Raw genomic sequence first — 18557 nt, 5'->3', positions numbered from 1 at the left:
GTTGAATGTTGCCTACTCTCATTTGTTTCAATGGAGGCCCTGGCATTTCTAACATAGCCTATGGGAAGTAAAGGTTTATTTTAAAGTCCTAAAAAATATGAAGGTAAACTACCATCCCTAAACAGATTTTATGTTCCAATGTTCTAAGGTTACGGATTTACAGTCATAATCGATCTAAATTCTTGACAGTTTATGTCTCTTATGTAAACAAAACCATACAGTAGAAGATTGGAAATATGTAGACTGCAGATCAATGAACGTACTTTTCTGAAGGTAGCTGCCAAACTATACATTGACCTTGTAAGGGTAAGACTGTGCTCCTTGTATCTCTATTACTTGTGATGCTCTTTTAATAGGGTGAGAAATCTTCAATCAACTTCAGAGAAGGTTTAAGAAATAGATTTTAACAGGAAGGAATCATCAATATCCTTATTTGATGATTGTTTCTTTTGTGTTTTTTGAGGAAATCTGGATTTGATTTCTACAATTGGGAACATGTGTATCACGGATCAAAAAGTCAATAGCCGATTCCCTTTTAGATATACAATACTGTGTGATTTGACAAGGAGGTGTTTGTTCGGGCAGGAATATCAACACCCACTTGTGGCAGCAACCAAAGCTTGGAGAGAGGCGGACTGGGCTCAGTACCACCTCTGGCCTTAAAGTTATGATCACAAAGGAGAGAAAGCATTCAGGGCAGAAGACTCTTTTACACCACAACCTCTGATGCAGTCACACCAGAACAAAGTCAATACGGTCCAAGCACAACATCTGTTCCAGTCAGAGAGAATCTCACTGCCAGAAATCTAAACAACCTAAAAGCAATGGAGTAATAGAAAAAATATATCGATACGTACATGAAAAGAAAATTTAATTTGCACTTCTATTTGTCCCTCAGTGTTTTTTGTAGGGCAATGTGTCATTTTTGAAGTGGCTATGATTCCACCCAACCCTGAGCTCTAAGGCCTCGACATACTTTATTTCAAAGTGATTAAAAGACAAAAAATGAACACGAACAGACAGACACACACACACACACCCACGCGCGCGCACACTCATCTACTGTAAGAGGTGCTAATTTCAAGATCTGGGTTAATATGAATGAAATGTGGGTTAAATTTACTCAATTTTCATCTGCATCAATGCAGGTATAAAATTCCCAATTTTTTTTGCTCAATGCCCCATAAGACCTTTTTGTCTGAACGACTCAATTCTGATTTTTTTAAAGCCAACCTGAGTCGCTTTCATATGTGGTCCTAGATCGGATACGTCTTAGATTTTCTGCAACGTGACTGGAGTCTGAACAGCGAGGTTGCATATATTTGACCTTGACCTGCTCTGCGCAGGGGAGACAGACTGCTCGGAGGGCGATTGACTGTTTGATTGTCCATGAATCTGCAAATTTGTTTTGAATGACACTTTTGACTTTATACTTGACTTTAATTCAATCCCACATATTTGTTGCCACTTCGATGGTTCATTTATTACATGCATAAGTGTCACCTCCATGAAACGACTGAACAGTCTTGCCTCACTTTCCTAAACATTGATGACTACTTGACGAAATGAAATTGAGTAAATTTAACAACAAAAATGTCTGCGTAAATTTCATCAGCATATTGAACCTTAGCTTGAATTCTACCTTTAAATGACATTTAATGACAAACAATCCAAATACAAGGACAGACATGATGTTAGAAGATAATGTTTATCATTGTTTTATGAGCCCAGTTGCATTTTATTCAGTCCCTTTAGCTTCTGGAGTCATAATATAAAGCAGCAGCCCCAGAGTAAAACAAATTTATTACATACAGAAGCCTTGCCAAGCCTTGGCACTAAAAGTTAAACCGTAATTACTATAGATTGAATAAATCATATCTTAAGGCAAGCATGTAAAAGAAGTTGTAAAAATCAGGTAACTACTTCCCATCTCCTCTTCCTGCACGAGTCTAATCTCAAACATATGGATATAATATAATAGAGTGTGGGGAAAACACACAAACTTTCTGGCCATGTAAATAATTTAGTTCAGCTATTAATTGTAGGACTCCGTCCCGCTTGCCCAAAAAGCTGTTCATCTCCCTTGATTCATTTAGAAAAAAACAATTCAGATTGGAAGAAGAAACTTTCAGCAAGATCAGAGCAGAGGTTAGCAAGATTTAGGAAGAAACAAAAAACACAGGGAGTGTAAAACTATTTTGGTAAGGATTGTGTCCTCACCATCATAATGTGCTCTGATAGAAAACACTTATCCCCACATAGTAAATAAAAGCTCGCAAAAGCCACAAATAAAATAAACAGGATCAAAAAGAAAGCTTTGTTTACAGTGTCACAACCCTGAGACAATTTTGGTATTTGCATTGTCACTTATTTTTCTGGAACATTCATCTGTGTGCATCTCTGTCCAAATCTTATCCTCACTTAGCAGCAACGTTATAAAGCACATTTGAGAGAACAATAAAACTGCCACAGAGTGAAAATACACAGTGTAAGGCAAAAAAATACAAGGGATGAAAAAAGTCTACATACCCCAGTGCAAATGTTCTTTTATGATGTAAAAAAAGTAAGACCAAGCTAAATCTGTACAGGACTTTTTTTCACCTGTGGCCTGCATGTACTGTGCAACACAAGTTTTTTTTTTTAACACTTCGAGTGGAACATAAAAATAAACAACTAACATAATATGGTTGTACTAGTTTATACACACTCATAACTATGATGTGGCTTTGCTAAGAGTGAGAAAGAAATGTTATGTTTATTTTTACTTGCCCCCGCCCCAAAAGTTTTTACATGATTTCTATTGGTCTTATTTATTCATTTAAAAAAAAAAAGCATTTGAACCAATATTTTTATATTCATTGTTTATAAAGTATACAGTACGATATGTATATCGCTACTGTTAAGCCAATGCAAGGAAAGGCAAGTTTATTTGTATAGCAAATTTTAGGTAAAAGACAAAAAGGTTTACTGACTGACTGATTGAGGACAGACGGACTGGCCCGGCTACCCTTGGAGACAGTTTTTTACTGACTTCCCTAAAATAGTAATGACCAGCTGTAATTTAGCGATGACAGAAGCGCGGTTAAAATGAAAATACATAAGCAATATAAATAATAATATATTAATAATAACAATAATAATAATAGATTTGTTTTATTTGGATAATACTATATCATTTGACAATTAATATTTATTATTTGGTGCAAGTTTATCCCATTATCCCATGAAGTGAATCGTCACATACCATGTACTTCACAACACCCGCTTTCTTTCATGCCCTTCCTCTTCAAAACTTTAGTCTCAGTGGTGTACTCTGTCTGACAGTTGTATAAAGCCTGAGGCCACTGCACAGCAGTTCAAGTGTAGCGTGAGAAGCTGATGCCACCGGATACGATTATCTTATCATATGGCAATCTTATCACAAATGCCATAAATTGTCCTAGCAAAATACAGGTTAATGCTTTGGAAACAATGTTGGGTCAGTTTCAACTTGCTGTTTCCAAAGGATCAACGTGACAACCATAAAGTGAAGTTAAGCTGCATCCATGCAGACTTTCACTCCTCCAGGCATTACTCTGCTATTGAAACGTCAATTTAGAACTGTTTTTTTTTTCATACCATTAAAAAAAAATAATAATAATCTTAAATGAATAAGTTAATTCAGGATTTCCTCATAGTCAATCAAGGACATATCGCCAAATTCTGATCCCTCAGCAAGACCCATGACATGAATTGTTTTGAATTAGACAGACAGATAAAGAAAAACGTTTTGTAAGCAAAAGGGGAGGGGAAAAAACATTAAATCGGTAGGTGTTTAAAGAGTGAGTCTTAGAAGAACAAGAGCACACACTGACAGAGATTTGTCAGTTAAGGACCCATACATTCCCACCCCGGGGCATCACGTGAGCGTATGATGTATAGGTAAAACCATAAGTCGTCATTCTTTTAGAAGGACAGCCCAGATGAACCCAGCAGAGAAAGAACCATGGCTTCAGGTCATTTGCAGTGACATGTTTTCCTTTGACAGGGTTAGAAGTGCACTCTGAAAAATTCTAGGTCTCAAATTCATAGTGTGCTTCAGTACACTAAAAGGCTATCTTGTGAAAAATGGTTGATTGATGGTTCACATACTTCAGCACTCTCAGAACACATATTTATGAGCAAGAGGGTAATACCTTCCTGTGGTGATCGTTATTAAGACCAAGACAAGGTATGACAAAATGGCGGGTGGGTGACAGGGTTTGTTCAAATAAACATTACATGAATGTTAAAAATAATATGGACTTAGATATCTGCAACTACTCAAGTACCAACACGGGACATACCCATCATTACGTAAGTACGGGTCTGTCTCTTTTGACTGCATTGGTCTCCTTATGGAAAGTGGCTTGACTTTGATTAATTGATTTATTTATTAATCTGATATCAGCGTCTCTTACCTCATAAACATTACTTGTGTCTGTGCTCATTATGTCCCCAACTTTATCACAGCTCCTTTTTTTCTCTTCCTCTTGTCCATAATGGCAACCATCAAGATATAGTACATGTGATGACACCGATTGTGTGTAGACAAAGAGAAGATAGATTATAGGCTTGTGTCATTTGAATGTGTAATATGATCTGATGAATTTACACATGATTTAACAATAACACGTATTGCCTGAATTGAGTTGATTTGATTTCATGCAAAGAAAGACAATAGTGCTTTTACCACACACAAGACACAGCTAATTGAGAAATATAAAGACTGAACTAAAACAAAGCATTTTTGTGAAGCGAGTTCTAGATTTATGTGTAATTATGTGTTTTAAATCTTTTGTATAGTACTTATCGCTGCAGTTGCTTCTTTTTATTTTTTTTGTTGATTCTATCACTAACTCAATTCATCAAACGGGATGAAATTTTAGAGGTGATAGGAAAATATATTTGAGACAGGCAGGGAAATCTGAAGATAATAATTCTGTATTATATTCCTAAAGCCTTAGACGTTGCTTGAAAAAATGTGAAAAGTGTTTTCAAGAATATTGCATTCAAAAACAGGAGCCATAACTCGTAACTCTGTTGCCCAATGGAAACATGTGAGGGAGTTCCAAATTGCAAGAAAGTCAGAGAGGAAAAACTAAAATGAGAATGTTGCTTTGGAAAAGTTTTCCTGTAATCTGAGATCCCAACGTGGATGGTCATCTGGAAACTCTGTTTACCTTTCCTCTGCTTTTAAGTGTGTCTGACAATTGCCTGTGTGTGTGTGTGTGTGTGTGTGTGTGTGGGTGCCCTTAATATCTTTGTGGATTTTATTTTATTTTTATCTTTTTGTGACCCAGTCTCTCTCTTGTCAGATGCACAGCATGGGACCCTGGACTGTGTGATGTGAAAGCTAAATGTCTTCTCTTTCAGAAAATAAACACAGCAGGATTGTCCCAGGATAACACACACTTGCAGGCAGACAGACTCATAATATTTCCTCCTTCTGATGACAGCTGGGAGAGTTTTCCATAGTGATAACAGGAATGTTTTCACACCCTTTGGACACATTAGTATTCCCATTGTGCTAGCTTTCATTCTGATACTCTGTTTAGGGTTTGAGGTGCACACACAGTAGTTGAGTCTAGATAAAACAACCCCACCTGCTGATACACTCTATGTCTCTGAAACTGTTTCTATTAAGCAGCACAATTTAGTTTAGTCCATCATGTAAGACTTTTTTTTCAATCACATGATCAAATATCGGTGACCATGATAACGGATGCATGCCATACAAACTTGTTTAGCATCCATCCCCTGTAGTAAAGGATGGCAGAGGATGACAACCCTCAGTCAATCTTATCACTGAACACATATTAAAAGAAAAATGCAGTAAAACATGATATTGCAATCAACTTGGGGTAGGGTACAACTGGCCGAACACCTCTGATGCTAAAATGCGCAAGTGGTGGCTTTGAACATGTTGCTGGAAACACACACCTTTAGAGTGGGGCGACTCTTTAATTACCATACAGCCCATGTGATTATGTAAACTTCCTAGACTATCCCCTCTCATTTGCACGCAAATTCTTGACAGGGGTTTGGGCACGGCATTGCCACGCCTACCACACACCAGTAACACTATGAAGCTCGCTACGAGTCCCATACAATGTATTTGCCATTCAATAATAGAATTCAATAAAATAAAGAGTCTTGAGTTTGATGTATAGCCAAAATGTGTCAGCTCCATGCCGTGTTGCTTACCTAATACATGTAGTACGCCTTGGTACTATAACACTGAAAAAGCTTAATAATAATAAACTTGTTCCAACTTATTTGCAGTAGGAAATTGTCATAGTAAATGAAAAAATTGGCACAATAACGTATATGTGCAGATGAAGTACAAACAAAAACCCGCACTGGCAGCTCTGTATTGAAAAAGTAAAAAGAAAATTAACCCTCAAAGAAATGAGAAGTGATAGTTACGTATGTAAGGGTCGGTCCAACTGCCACATGTAAGAAGCACACTATGTGCCGACCTCAACCCCTCCAAAACCACTCTCTTCAATTCTCTGTATAGCATCGGCACGGCGACTTTTGACATGTGTTTTCGTGTTGGCATTGCATGCCTTGGTTTGAGTGTTTTTAAAAGCGCTGATTTTCCATGACACAGGACAGTCAAAGCTCCTTGCGTATGTGAACGCGGCCAGAGACGCCATTATTCTCTCAACATCAACTTTAAAAGTAGGCGCCACTCGTTTCAAGCAACTGCTTGTTTGAGCTAACTTCGCTTTTGACCATCCAAAGAGGATCAAATGCAAAGCCTCTTGTATTTGCAGAATAAATGCTGAATTGTGGGGAGAAGTTGCTGGTTCAATATTGAATAGCAATCGTAGCATTGGTTAACTGCTATTTTTACCAAGCCATACTTTTAGCAAGCCACACTGTCATGCATGTAATGAACTGAGAATGCACTAATTGCCTCTTTAATTCTGACAAAACGCAGAAGAACACACAAGCGCTTTATACTGTACGTATATTGTATACCAAAAGCAGACTCACATACTCTTGTAATAAGCGCGAGCTGTAGCAGCAACACAGCGGCAGCCATTGATAATACTTGAAATAACACACAGTGGCCACTGTGGGATTTTCCTATCAGGTCATGGCTCTTAAGTTCCACAAAGCCATTGGTAACACACTGACAGTGAAAACCACATACGTGTGATACCCCTACATTCCCAGGGTTCGCGCAGACGGCACATTAAGAAGCGACATCTCGCTCATCACACACCGAATAAGATAACAACGCTGATGATTCTACACACAGAAGCTGTTTGGATTGAATCCAACAGTGACGGATGCTTAGTGATCATATATGTTTTACTAACCAGAGGCAAATCAGAAAGATCTGAATGCCAAACTAGAACCCCTGGGGTGCAAACAGATGCTGAAGTGTTGCACAAGGCTCTGTCCTGGCAGGTGTAGAAAGGAGGGAGTTGGTGTAAAGCATCTACACATATGAATTTTTCCTTTGCCAAGGGGGACAGAGGAGCCATGACTGCACTTTTTAGACGCGCGGATGTGTGTTTGTGCTTGTTGTTTTTCAATGAAGTCAAAGCACACTGCACTCACCACCAAGTTGGCTGTGCTGACATCTCGTTGACAGTAGATGACCCGTGATGACCCCAAAGCCATTCCTCGATGTGTCACAAGTCTGCACAAAAGAGCAGAGAGTTGGGTTTTTATGTCTCTATAAAAGTTCCATGTGTATGGTGTTCTTCTAACTAGAAAGTCAAATTATAGTGAGTATGCACAGGTTTTTCTATCCACTTCAAAACAGTAAATTTGGGAGCTGACAGTTTTTTGTATACTTGGAAAATATTTTTAATGGCACGTCGTCTCGCCAAAAAATGTTAAGAGCCCTGTAAGGGTTTGACATTATTATGAGATAAGACATTTCATTTTTTTTTTTCTTTTTTTTTTTAACCAGACATTTACATCTGGATCAGATAGATACACAACAGAGAACTTTTTTTCTTTGAAGTAGCCTATTTAGGTCATGAGCGAAGGTTTTAGGAAATGTGACTACTGTAATTTTGCCGACGTGTGTCCAAGCACTCGAATTATTAAAAAATAAATAGTGTGAATGTCTATGTCTAAGTGTCTGAGTTCATCCATCCAACTATCCATTCTGTGAACTGCTGCTCCTCACGAGGGTCGCAGGCATTCTGGAGCCTATCCCAGCAGTCTTTGCGGTAAGGCCTACCCATGCTTGTTTTTAGGAAGTAGGAGGGAATCGGTGCACCCAGAGAAAACCCAAGCAGGGATGGGTAGAACATGTAAATTCTACACAGGAATCAAATGCTGCACCTCTGAAGTGTGAGGCAGACGTGCTAACCAGTGTTCCACCATGCCGCGCAACCAGATTTAAATTCTGCCTATTTACCATGAAACCATTTAGAGTTAATGGTGCAACCTACTTGAAAAGCAGAGTGGTGTATATGGGTGGGCAAAGCCACTGTGGAACTCAGAAGAAATTAGAAGATAAATCAGAACCATTGCACAAACATTAGCCACAGCCAATTGAGTCATTTAGAATGTCTTGACGATGAAAGAAACCACTAAGTAGCAGACATTGGCTGTATCACAGCCTACACTTTGCAGATGACTACATGCACAGAAGTGCAGACACTACACCAAAAGAGCAAAGCACTCATTAGCAACCATTAGGAAGCACAGACCGGAATTTGCAGAAAATCCAATGATAAGACTGAGCAATTCACTGAACTTTTATGTCCTAATGGAAAATTAAACTTTATGGAACGGCAACATTTTGCTTCCATACATCCTCTATGCTCAGAGATTATCTGTGATGAATGGTGGAGGCGATGTCCATGCATGGGCTTGGCTTGCATGGACTCGTGTAGGAAAGACTCACCTATTTTCAATGATGCCATTCGAAAAATTGACTCAGAAGGCTACAGAAATGTTTTGCACACTAGATACAGCCGAATTGATACAGCCTTGCCAAAACAAAGTATTTTATTCACTGTTTGGAACGCAAGGAAAAGAAAAGAAGAATTCAAACGTTTGGTGATGTCACAGAGTCACAGGTTTGATGCAGTTATCACAAGTAAAGGCTTTATGATTAAATATTAAGGGCTTGAATTGTGTGACCAGTGTAAATCCTCTGCGGCGTGTGGTGATACTCTATGCCCCAATGTTGATAATTTTATAATAAAGCACAGACCAGTAGATCTGAATGACAGAGGGCTGCGCTGGTGTGGGAATGGTCCAAGCCTAATTCAATCAAGGTGGTTTCTCTCATTTTCTTTTAAATTTAGTGCCCATCCATCCATCCATCCATCCATCCATCCATCCATCCATCCATCCATCCATCCATCCATCCATCCATCCATCCATGCATCCATCCATCCATCCATCCATCCATCCATCCATCCATCCATCCATCCATCCATCCATCCATCCATCCATCCATCCATTTTCCGTACTGCTTTCCCACAAGGGGGTCTCGCGCGCGCTGGAGCCTATCCCAGCTAACTTGGGTCAGTAGGCGGAGGACACCCTGAACTAGTCGCCAGCCAATCGCAGGGCACACAGAGATGAACACCCATCCGCACTCTGTCTGTTGTTGTTGTTTTTTTTGGGACAGCTCAATGGTATGATTATCATGGACTGCGAAATTGACAGCTGTGCGTTCTCAATTTTTAAATTAGGCTGCCACTGCGAGTGTTTCTACTGAAAAAAAAAATCTAACGTGAGACGATTATAATGCATGTGATTTAGTCAGAGATGAACAACTCAAATTGTTTGACTTAACTGATAGAATCAAGTGTTCAGGTGCAGGAGAACATTGAGATGCATGATTGCGGCTGATATCCTTGTGCAGCATGTCGACAAAGTAAGACCACACTGTTGTAATGTGACCACAATGAGCTCACTTATAGGAGATCATCCAATATCTAATCACTCAGACTGGCGAAAGCTGAGCACAATGACACAGTGCAGCAAAGAGCTTGTCGTGGAACAAAATGCATGGTCTGAGCTTGAGGAGACACATTTCATTAACGTCACAGTATCTGATGAAGTCATACGTTTGAAAAGCTATTGTGCCTTAATTTGAAAAAGGCTCACAATACATAAGTGATCAATCTTGTCCCCTGTCAGAGAACCCGGGGCCAAAATGCGGACACTCACATCTACTGAACCATGTGTTTACACTCAAACACACAAACAGATACTTCAACAAACACGACCATAGCATGGCAAATGCATTCTCAATTTTCCTGCATGTGACACACATACACACTAGCTGTACACATCTGGGAAGCAAGGACTATCAATCAGAGGGGCCACCTGTTACAATGATACGCAATGAGCGTGAAAGACCGAAATTCTGTTTGATGATGAGAGGGAAAATAATCACAGCCCAAAACAATCAGGGTACGAGAAAGACAGCAATATGCACTACAGTCAAAGGATTACTAAAAGCTTCATATTACTTGCCTTACTTTTTAAACATGAGTCATACTACGCCATACTATACAATGCTAATTTCAACAGTGAAGTTACACCTCATATCTTTCTAGACTTAAGGCTGCCACTTGAGTCCAACCAGTAAGACCCTCGCGCTGCCCCTTGTCGTCACGGTAACGCACAGCCACTTGTGTTGAGCCCATTTGCAGACAAAACAGGACGATTTCAACTGGGCTGTGAAACGAGGATTCACATTCATATTTGTATCTGTTTTAAAGGAAGGAGAATTGTCTGCTCTTTTCACAGGCTGCACATCAGTCGCTCTAAGTGGCCGTTCTGCTAGCAGGAAGGACCTCCTCAAAAACAATCCGTCTTGGGACCACCAATGACTTCTCATTATGATGTCCAAAAAAAAAAAAAAAAAAAGTGGCTACCGGTCTTCATTTGATATCATACAGTACGTCATTATAATGACTGAGAGTATGATCCCAAGAGTGAAGAAAAAGATCTTTGGCTAATGGTACTTAAACCACCATTTTCCACTAGCCTCACTTGAAATGTTTCCATTGTACACTTTAATGTTACAGCTTCTCAGCCTGAGTTGGGTGCGTGCCCAGAAGAAGAAGTTTTGCATTCATTACCACAGGAAAAAATACATTGTACCACAAGTGTCATGTTTTTGCCGCTGATTCAAAGAGCTATTACTGGAGCTTTGACTAAATTTCTGGCAAATCTTCAATTTAAACTTCAAATTCTGTTCTTCAAACAAAAAATCTGCATTACATCAAGCTCTGGCACGCCTACTGTATATAAAGTCACGGATCTCCGCACTGTTCCCTTCAAACCACTCATCACTGCTATTGTTTTTCAAATGTGTACACAGGAGGAGTGCGGCGGTCGCTGGCAGTGTGAAATCCGAATGCCAAAAACCATGATCTTATTCTTCAACCATGGACCATAAACATTCGCTGGTGTTTTCGTTTCCGAAAGAAAAAGCGTCTTTTACCACACATTCCTCATCTTTGTCAGTTTATGGCCTTGATTAATAAAACATTTACTCGATGAAAAACATGTAGTAGCATAGATTTACTTTTAACACAAATTAACAATTAATTTCTATTGCAGCAATAGCTTAGGGAACTTTTTCATTTAGACAAGTTGTTGTTGTTATTAAATCAAACTGTTATTAAATTATTAGTTGTTGTTGTTATTAATGGTCCTTGATCATTGTTGTTGTAAACATCCCTATAACATAGATGTCATATACTTTATGTGTATGTATGTAGTCACTACTCTGCCGTTTTGTTTTTTATGCCAATCTCCTGTTAGGTAAAACAAACATATTTAAGTTGTTTTTCAGTGTTGCGCGAGAGAAGATCATGGTCGACTCAAATTTTATTAATAAAAAGTCCATGTGTCCACAAAAATAAAGCAAAAACAAACTAGTCAGTCTTATTCTTTTTATAAGTCTATATATGGTTGTTTAATTCTGTCAAACATTTTTATTGCTATTGTACTGTCTATAATTGTTCACAGAGGTTTTCATAAGAGATGGAAAAGCCAACATTGGGTAAAAAAAAAAAAAAAAAAAAAAATACAAATGGATGCAAAAAGGATCATATGTCTGGTTTGCTTTACGGCACACATCAGAACTAATTTCATTGGAGAGTTGGACAAGACTCCAAATGTGTTACTCTCATAAAATATAAAGACAAAGAATGACTGGAAAATGAGTCAGCTATGTTATTAAATGTTTGGAATTATGCTGTTCATCTCATTTGAAAAGATGAGATAGGGAAGTAAAGGAAGCATGAGAGAACTGAATTTGGTCATTTCAAGTAAGCTACCCATGAGATTCACAACGGAATTGAAACTACGTCGCCAATACCTTTAGTTGTACTTTAGACTGCAAACATTTAGCCTTGAAATCAAAAGAATAAATAAGACAAGAGCTCACCCTTATTTTAGTTTGAATTCATTATGTTGTTAAATAAATGTTAAATTGACACATTGCTACATTTCATTACTAAATAAATGCCCATGTATTTACCACGATCAAATATACACAAACATACGAAAATTGGTACAGATGACCAGAGATTCCGACATTCCCAGGTAACGGTAATCTGTACCGTACCATTTCAAATGTGAAAGGTAACCATTCCTGTGCACGATGGCTAATATTTTCTTCAGTGGTTACAAAGATCAGCAAACCATTTTCAATGTTCATTTATTAATTCATGTATTATTTTTCAATCAATGCTCGTACTGTTGGAGAGTGATGTTGATATACAGTAGCTTCTACAATCGCAAAACCTGGGACATGACTCAGGAATCCATACATCAGTGTCAAACATTTATGGCTTCCAGTCAGCTTTGATGCTGGAGGGAAACTAATGCAAAAAGTTAAAAGAATAATATGCACACACAAAAAAAGTACACCGATTTCATCTTTGCTCAAAAAAATGAACGTCAGTGTTCAAGAAAACTCTCTCAAGACACAGCAAGTATCCATCCCAAACCCTCTTTTCCGTTTTCTTTCTTCGATTAAAGATTAAGGATCTGGAGTCTTCCAAATATTATCAGCACAGTCATAAAAACTGTCATTGCCATGACTTTCTTTGTGTGCCCAAAGTGATAAACTTTCTGCTAATAATTTACACAGGAACCACAACCTTCCAGAGCTATTAAATTATGAATTCATAGCTTCACAAGGTTGTGGTTTCTGCTTGGTGTCTTGCCCAAAACATGATTTGGAGAGGTTTTTTTTTTCCTGCAAAACTTCTAGCACTAATCCTATAGCCCTAAAATGTTCTACACACTTGACTAAAAATAACTGTAGACACACTAACAACGCCAACTGATTCAACAAACACAAACAACCACAACTGATATAAATAATAATTCTGTCACCCTTTACAGCATTTTGTTTCTTGATGAGCGTGTGCGTGTTTGCATTTGCGTGTGCATGAGTGTCAGTGTGAACGACAAGCGTCAGCCATTTGTCTCAACTAACCGCGAGAGGAGCAGATGATACTTTCAAAACCAATGAGTTATGGTTTTACCATACTGGTGTCACTATTTAATAGCAAACTTTTTGCTGAATTCTCAACTTTTCCCATACACTCGAATCATCTCATCAGTCCAAAGCGATGAGAGAAGAGCTTTGTTACTTCTTATTACCTCCCTGCGTTTTTGCACAATCAGCAGACCATTTATCAAAAAAATGAATGTATTTAAGTTGTGGGCTAGGACTAAAAGCTATCCCTAGTCTTGCATTAATATAAAGCAGAGTGTAGGGTCTCAATGGGCGGTCTGACTGCCATTTTGTTTTGTTAGGAAAAAACAAACCTCAACCAGAACACTCAACCATGCGCACTCATCCAATTTGATTCAGGAAAATGAATTTAAGCAAATTGCAGCCAAGACATAAAATGATGAGCTCGAAGTAAATGAAAAGCAGAACTGCATGGTTGCAGTGAGTTGGTGTCCTCACTATTCTTTTTGGAGTTTTGTCTCCAGCTCTGACTCATTCTCCATTACATCCTTGGTCTGACATCAGATGGAGAACAAAATAAAAATCTCCTAATCAAATAAGCCAATTAGACAGAGAACATGTAGTCTCTTTGTCTTGGTGCTCGTCGGTTCATTAACATTAACCACATCTGTTGGAAAGATGTGTGAGGATTGTCGTTGATATATGGCAGGAAAGCTGCCTTTCAACAAACTCCACCAAACCTGATGTAAAAGTATCATGCTGTTCAAATATCTAAAGTATTCATCCCTCTTTTAGTGTTGCTGAAAGTGTATTTGTCCTGGCTTTGACCTGAGCCCTGGCTGCCTGCTGTCTTTTTTGATCACCACTGCGGCAATGTTACCACCCTTATAACCACTTATTTTTTAATTGCTGACATTTTCAGTCTGACAGTTAGTTGATGTTTGGGAAGCACAGGTCGTCCTCGTTTTGCTTGCTGCTTCCAATGCTCACAGGGTTGCCTATTAATTTCATGATGGCCTTATGAAAGAGCATCATCCATCACTCCATGACAGCATGTCTCTCCATAGCCTCTCTTCCATCATGTGGAAGGAATCAAACAGCTAAAAAAAATGAATAAAAAAAAATGCTCATCACTTAAGTTCCCAGCTCCTGTGAACCATCAACACAAAAGCACAACTCTGAAGCCTGTCATTCATTTTGCGCGAGGGTGTGTGTGTGCGCGCGCGCAAGTGTGTTTGCACATGCATACGCTCTTCTGTTGAGATGTTTTCAGAAAAAATACACAAAGCAAAGGGGCAACAAATACAGTGAGAGACCTGAGGACACAGTAAACATATGCGCGTGTTGCTATTAGTGAACAAGACACACAAGGTCAGGATTCCCTGTCTGACGAGAAGATCCCAAATAATGAGGAGCTAGTTAATGTTATGTGTTGTGCCTACTATAGAAGCCATACTGAGCCCAGTCTTTGTGTAATAAATGCCTTCGGGCCCTGTGGAACTATTCCTATCCTGCCTAATGAAATAAAGATGTCTTCCTGCAGTATCCAGCACTCTCTCCAAGTCGTGAATAATCTCTCTTTACGTTACTCATCTCAACCACAAGACTCCACTATTATATTTAAATGATGCATGCAGTAAATCTCTGTGCGTGGCTGTAAATTAGTTCACGTGTACTGCTGCACTTTTAGTTTGCACGTTCACTTGGCATGATAGTGTGTGAGTGTGTATGTATGTGTGTGTGTGTGCTTATGGACATGTTCTGACCTGCACTGCAGACTGTGGCACGCGTGCATGCGTGTGTGCATGCATGATGCAGTCTCACTAAGTTCCTGTTTGAAACAGACAGCAGTCTTCGCTATGTGCCAAACTGGCACACTCCTTGGGATAATGACAGACTATAGTTTGCTCTGGATTGTTGATTAAGCATTATTGAGTAACACAAACAAGCTACTGTTCAGTCATGAAGGGTGTATTTTAAGTCCTTTGGGTTGAAAATGACTGAGGTTTGTTCTTTGCGTGCAAAATATGTTGACAAGAAAATGCATCGCGTACAAGACGACTCAGAATGTGAATAACTGAAGTTAAGTTCATCTAATCATTGGGTGTTATTGTTTTATGTCAGCAGCAACAAGAGATTGTTTGAACTGCTTGTCTTTTTTCAACTATTTAAAATAAAAATTGGTTACATCCAGAGATGGGGTTCTTATGACTTGAAACATTTTGAGTGCTTGTGACTTGAAAAAAAGGAAAACAATTGAGATTTGACTTGTACTTGATGGTTTAGGAGTTGGGACTTGGCTAAGACTGGGAACGGCAATGTCATGGAGGATCAGCTTAGTCAAACTTCTGTCATGCATTGCCAACACGAAGCACCCCAGTTAGCCATGGCTGAATCACGATGAGGCCACTTTATGCTCGGCTCACATTCAAGATCCTTTCATAGCTCATATTTTATAAATGCAACAATGGAACTTGAAAATATGAATCAACTGAGTGAGATATTCTGCAAAAAAGACAAATGTTGTAATCATGCTGTCAAGCTGAAGTTGTTTGGTGTTTAAAACAACAGCACTTGAGAGGTGTTATTCAGTAAATGCAAAAAGCTTGCAGAAATTGGTCAACAATGTCATATGAACTACCTCATCGTTTCTCTTTATGACCAGCTACTAAAAGTAAGCCTGTGTTTAAAAAGCCAGTTGATTTATCAAAAATATCTCCACATATCGCCGTATCAGGGAAGTGCGGAATCTGTCAGCCTGAGTGTAGATCAAATCTAAATTCAGTCTGTTTTATGCAACCAAAGCGTCAGGAGCGCTGACTGTAAAAGAAAAAAAAGAAAAAAGAGGCCTATGATGTTACACGTTTGCTCTGTGTCAGAGCGCAACTGGCGAACTAAACTCCAAATTCAGTTTGACATCAGACAATGCCTCTGTAATTTTAACGAAGAGTTTGCAATGGCAAGACATTTTTTTCTGAAATCATTCAACTCAGCAATATTTGCTGTCATTGATGAACTCCAAAATCAAATAAAGCTACAACTTCTTTCAACGGATAAATGCTACAAATTTGCTCAGGACACAAATAAGCACAATGACAAACTTATACAACACCTGAAATCATCCAAGAATAACTCAATGACAATATCAAAATATGATACAGGTGATCAAAGATACAGTTGAATCCCTCAACTCAACTTGCTGTCTTGACTTAATAACAACTGACACTTTATATCGTCCTCCTTGGATTCACTTTGTTCAGCCTGCATGTTACCCTTGGGTCAGTTTCTTCAAAGCACCAATGTCAGTTGTCATTGCATATTTCTCAACGTCCCCAAATGACAGCAGTTCAATTTAGAATTGTGCCACTGTCTAAAACAAATTGAGTGAATGAATGCACATTTCCTTCAACTTAACCAAAATAAATGGAAATGGGTCAAGCCACCAATGAAGTAAAGTGCAAATGCTTTCAAAGCCAGGTTAAAAATGATGCTATTACTTTTCCCATAACTACGATGAAGGTCTTTCAAATGATTTTGAACAATCTTGTTGCAGTTTAGTCATTTTAGTGAGGTACTTTTAATTTCTCTACTTCTTTTGTTTGTAAATGCTTTTAAACGTACTTTAAATTATGTGTAATGCACATTGGGTTACCTTGTGTGTGAAATGTGCTGTATAAATAAAGCTACCTTGCCGTGAAGAATTGGACTTGACGTTTGCTATAAACAGGAGGCGTATGTAGAAAGGGTATGGGAATGTTTGAATGTTTTATCTGTGCCATGGAACAGTAACTTGTCCCAACCTTGACATATATTTGTAAAACAAACACAAGTAGGAACAAAGTAGGAACAAACCGTAAAGCCATTTCATTAATAACTTCTGCCTCTCGCTTTAAATCAGCTGAAATAAGATCCAGCTCTCTCACTGAGCGGTATAGGTTGAATGGAGGCAGTTATTCCAGTTTGATCAAATATTTATTCAGTTTACGAAATATCATCCGCCTTACACAAACTGTATTGAATAAATTGCTATTAGAAATTCTAAAATTGTATGTGTTCTATAAAAAATGGTCAGTTCTTAAACCATCAGGCTCGCAACCTTTTGAGTGTTTATCTTTGACCTCTGAGTAATTTGATATCATTCCCTTGTGTGGACAGACATCATGACTACATTTAAGAATAGGCTTAAAACGTTCCTTTTTGATCAAGCTTATAATTAGAGCTGGCTCACACTTTCCTCAAATCATCCCTTCATTGCACTTGTGATGCAGAAAGGTTCTTCTGAATCCTGAATCCCATCTTCAAACTTAGGAAAGAGATGCAAAAGCATTATCTAAAAATCTCTGCAGTCAGCCTTAAAAGAATGTGTATTTTTTTTTTTTTTTACATACCGTTTTACCCCCAAGAAATTTTGATTTACAGCAATGTTTCTTGCAAGAATGCACACAACTTAATGAACAACTTAAGAAACTTAAATGTGTCCGTGCGTGTCCATCAATATAGTTACATTCCCTTTCCTTCACTGTCAAATACAAATTAAAAAAAAAAAAAAAAACTTAGCACCAGTCAGGGAGAAAGTCTTGACTACAACAAATAACTTATGCAGGCACGTAGAGAGTAAACCCTCAGGCTGAAGCAGAGCAAAACATTCGTAGCGGGAGTATGTGAGCCAAGCTGCCAGCTCGACTGGACAGCAGCAGCATTATGAGTCGCCGGGATAAATAACCCAGCCTAATGCAATACAGCACGACGTCGCCAGGACTTGTCAAATGGGCCTCAGATAGCATGGCCCACAACGCCCAACATCTCAACTAGTACACAGGAAATCTAGATAAATACATAAATAAATATGAGTGTTGTCGTTGGCAGGCATGCGTTGTTTGAGAATAACTTTGTATATTTGGACTGCTACTTGAAGCTCACAGCCCTGCAGGATGCTCAGTGTCTATGTAGGCCTTTCATTGAGCATCACGGCAAACCTCTATAAAAATGAATGCAGGGTCAGATGACAAGGTAGTCAATTGAAATCGACCAAACTTGGTGCATTTACCGTTATAAGTGAAAAGAGAGGTCTTTATTCTGCCATCTATATTAAGCATCA

At 38.6% G+C, this 18557-nt stretch overlaps 1 protein-coding gene across 3 annotated transcripts in view; it reads right to left on the bottom strand.

The window, feature by feature from the left end:
* LOC125971210 (zinc finger protein 469) overlaps positions 1 to 18557 on the bottom strand; it is a 156594-nt gene that overhangs the window by 98737 nt on the left and 39300 nt on the right. Inside the window, exons 1-2 of one of the 3 annotated variants that reach the window (XM_049724258.2) lie at positions 8903 to 9481; positions 7597 to 7678 (exon numbers count right to left, since the gene is read on the bottom strand). The exons of 1 other annotated variant lie outside the window; for it this stretch is intronic. The gene's annotated coding sequence lies outside the window, so the exon portion shown is untranslated. Of the gene's footprint in view, positions 1 to 7596; positions 7679 to 8902; positions 9482 to 18557 lie in introns of those variants that run through there. One more of the 3 variants, XM_049724256.2, reaches the window with a different exon arrangement.

The sequence above is a fragment of the Syngnathus scovelli genome, chromosome 6 (genome assembly GCF_024217435.2).
Source record: "Syngnathus scovelli strain Florida chromosome 6, RoL_Ssco_1.2, whole genome shotgun sequence".
Lineage (NCBI taxonomy): Eukaryota > Metazoa > Chordata > Actinopteri > Syngnathiformes > Syngnathidae > Syngnathus > Syngnathus scovelli.
This window is presented reverse-complemented; position numbering and strand designations above follow the sequence as displayed.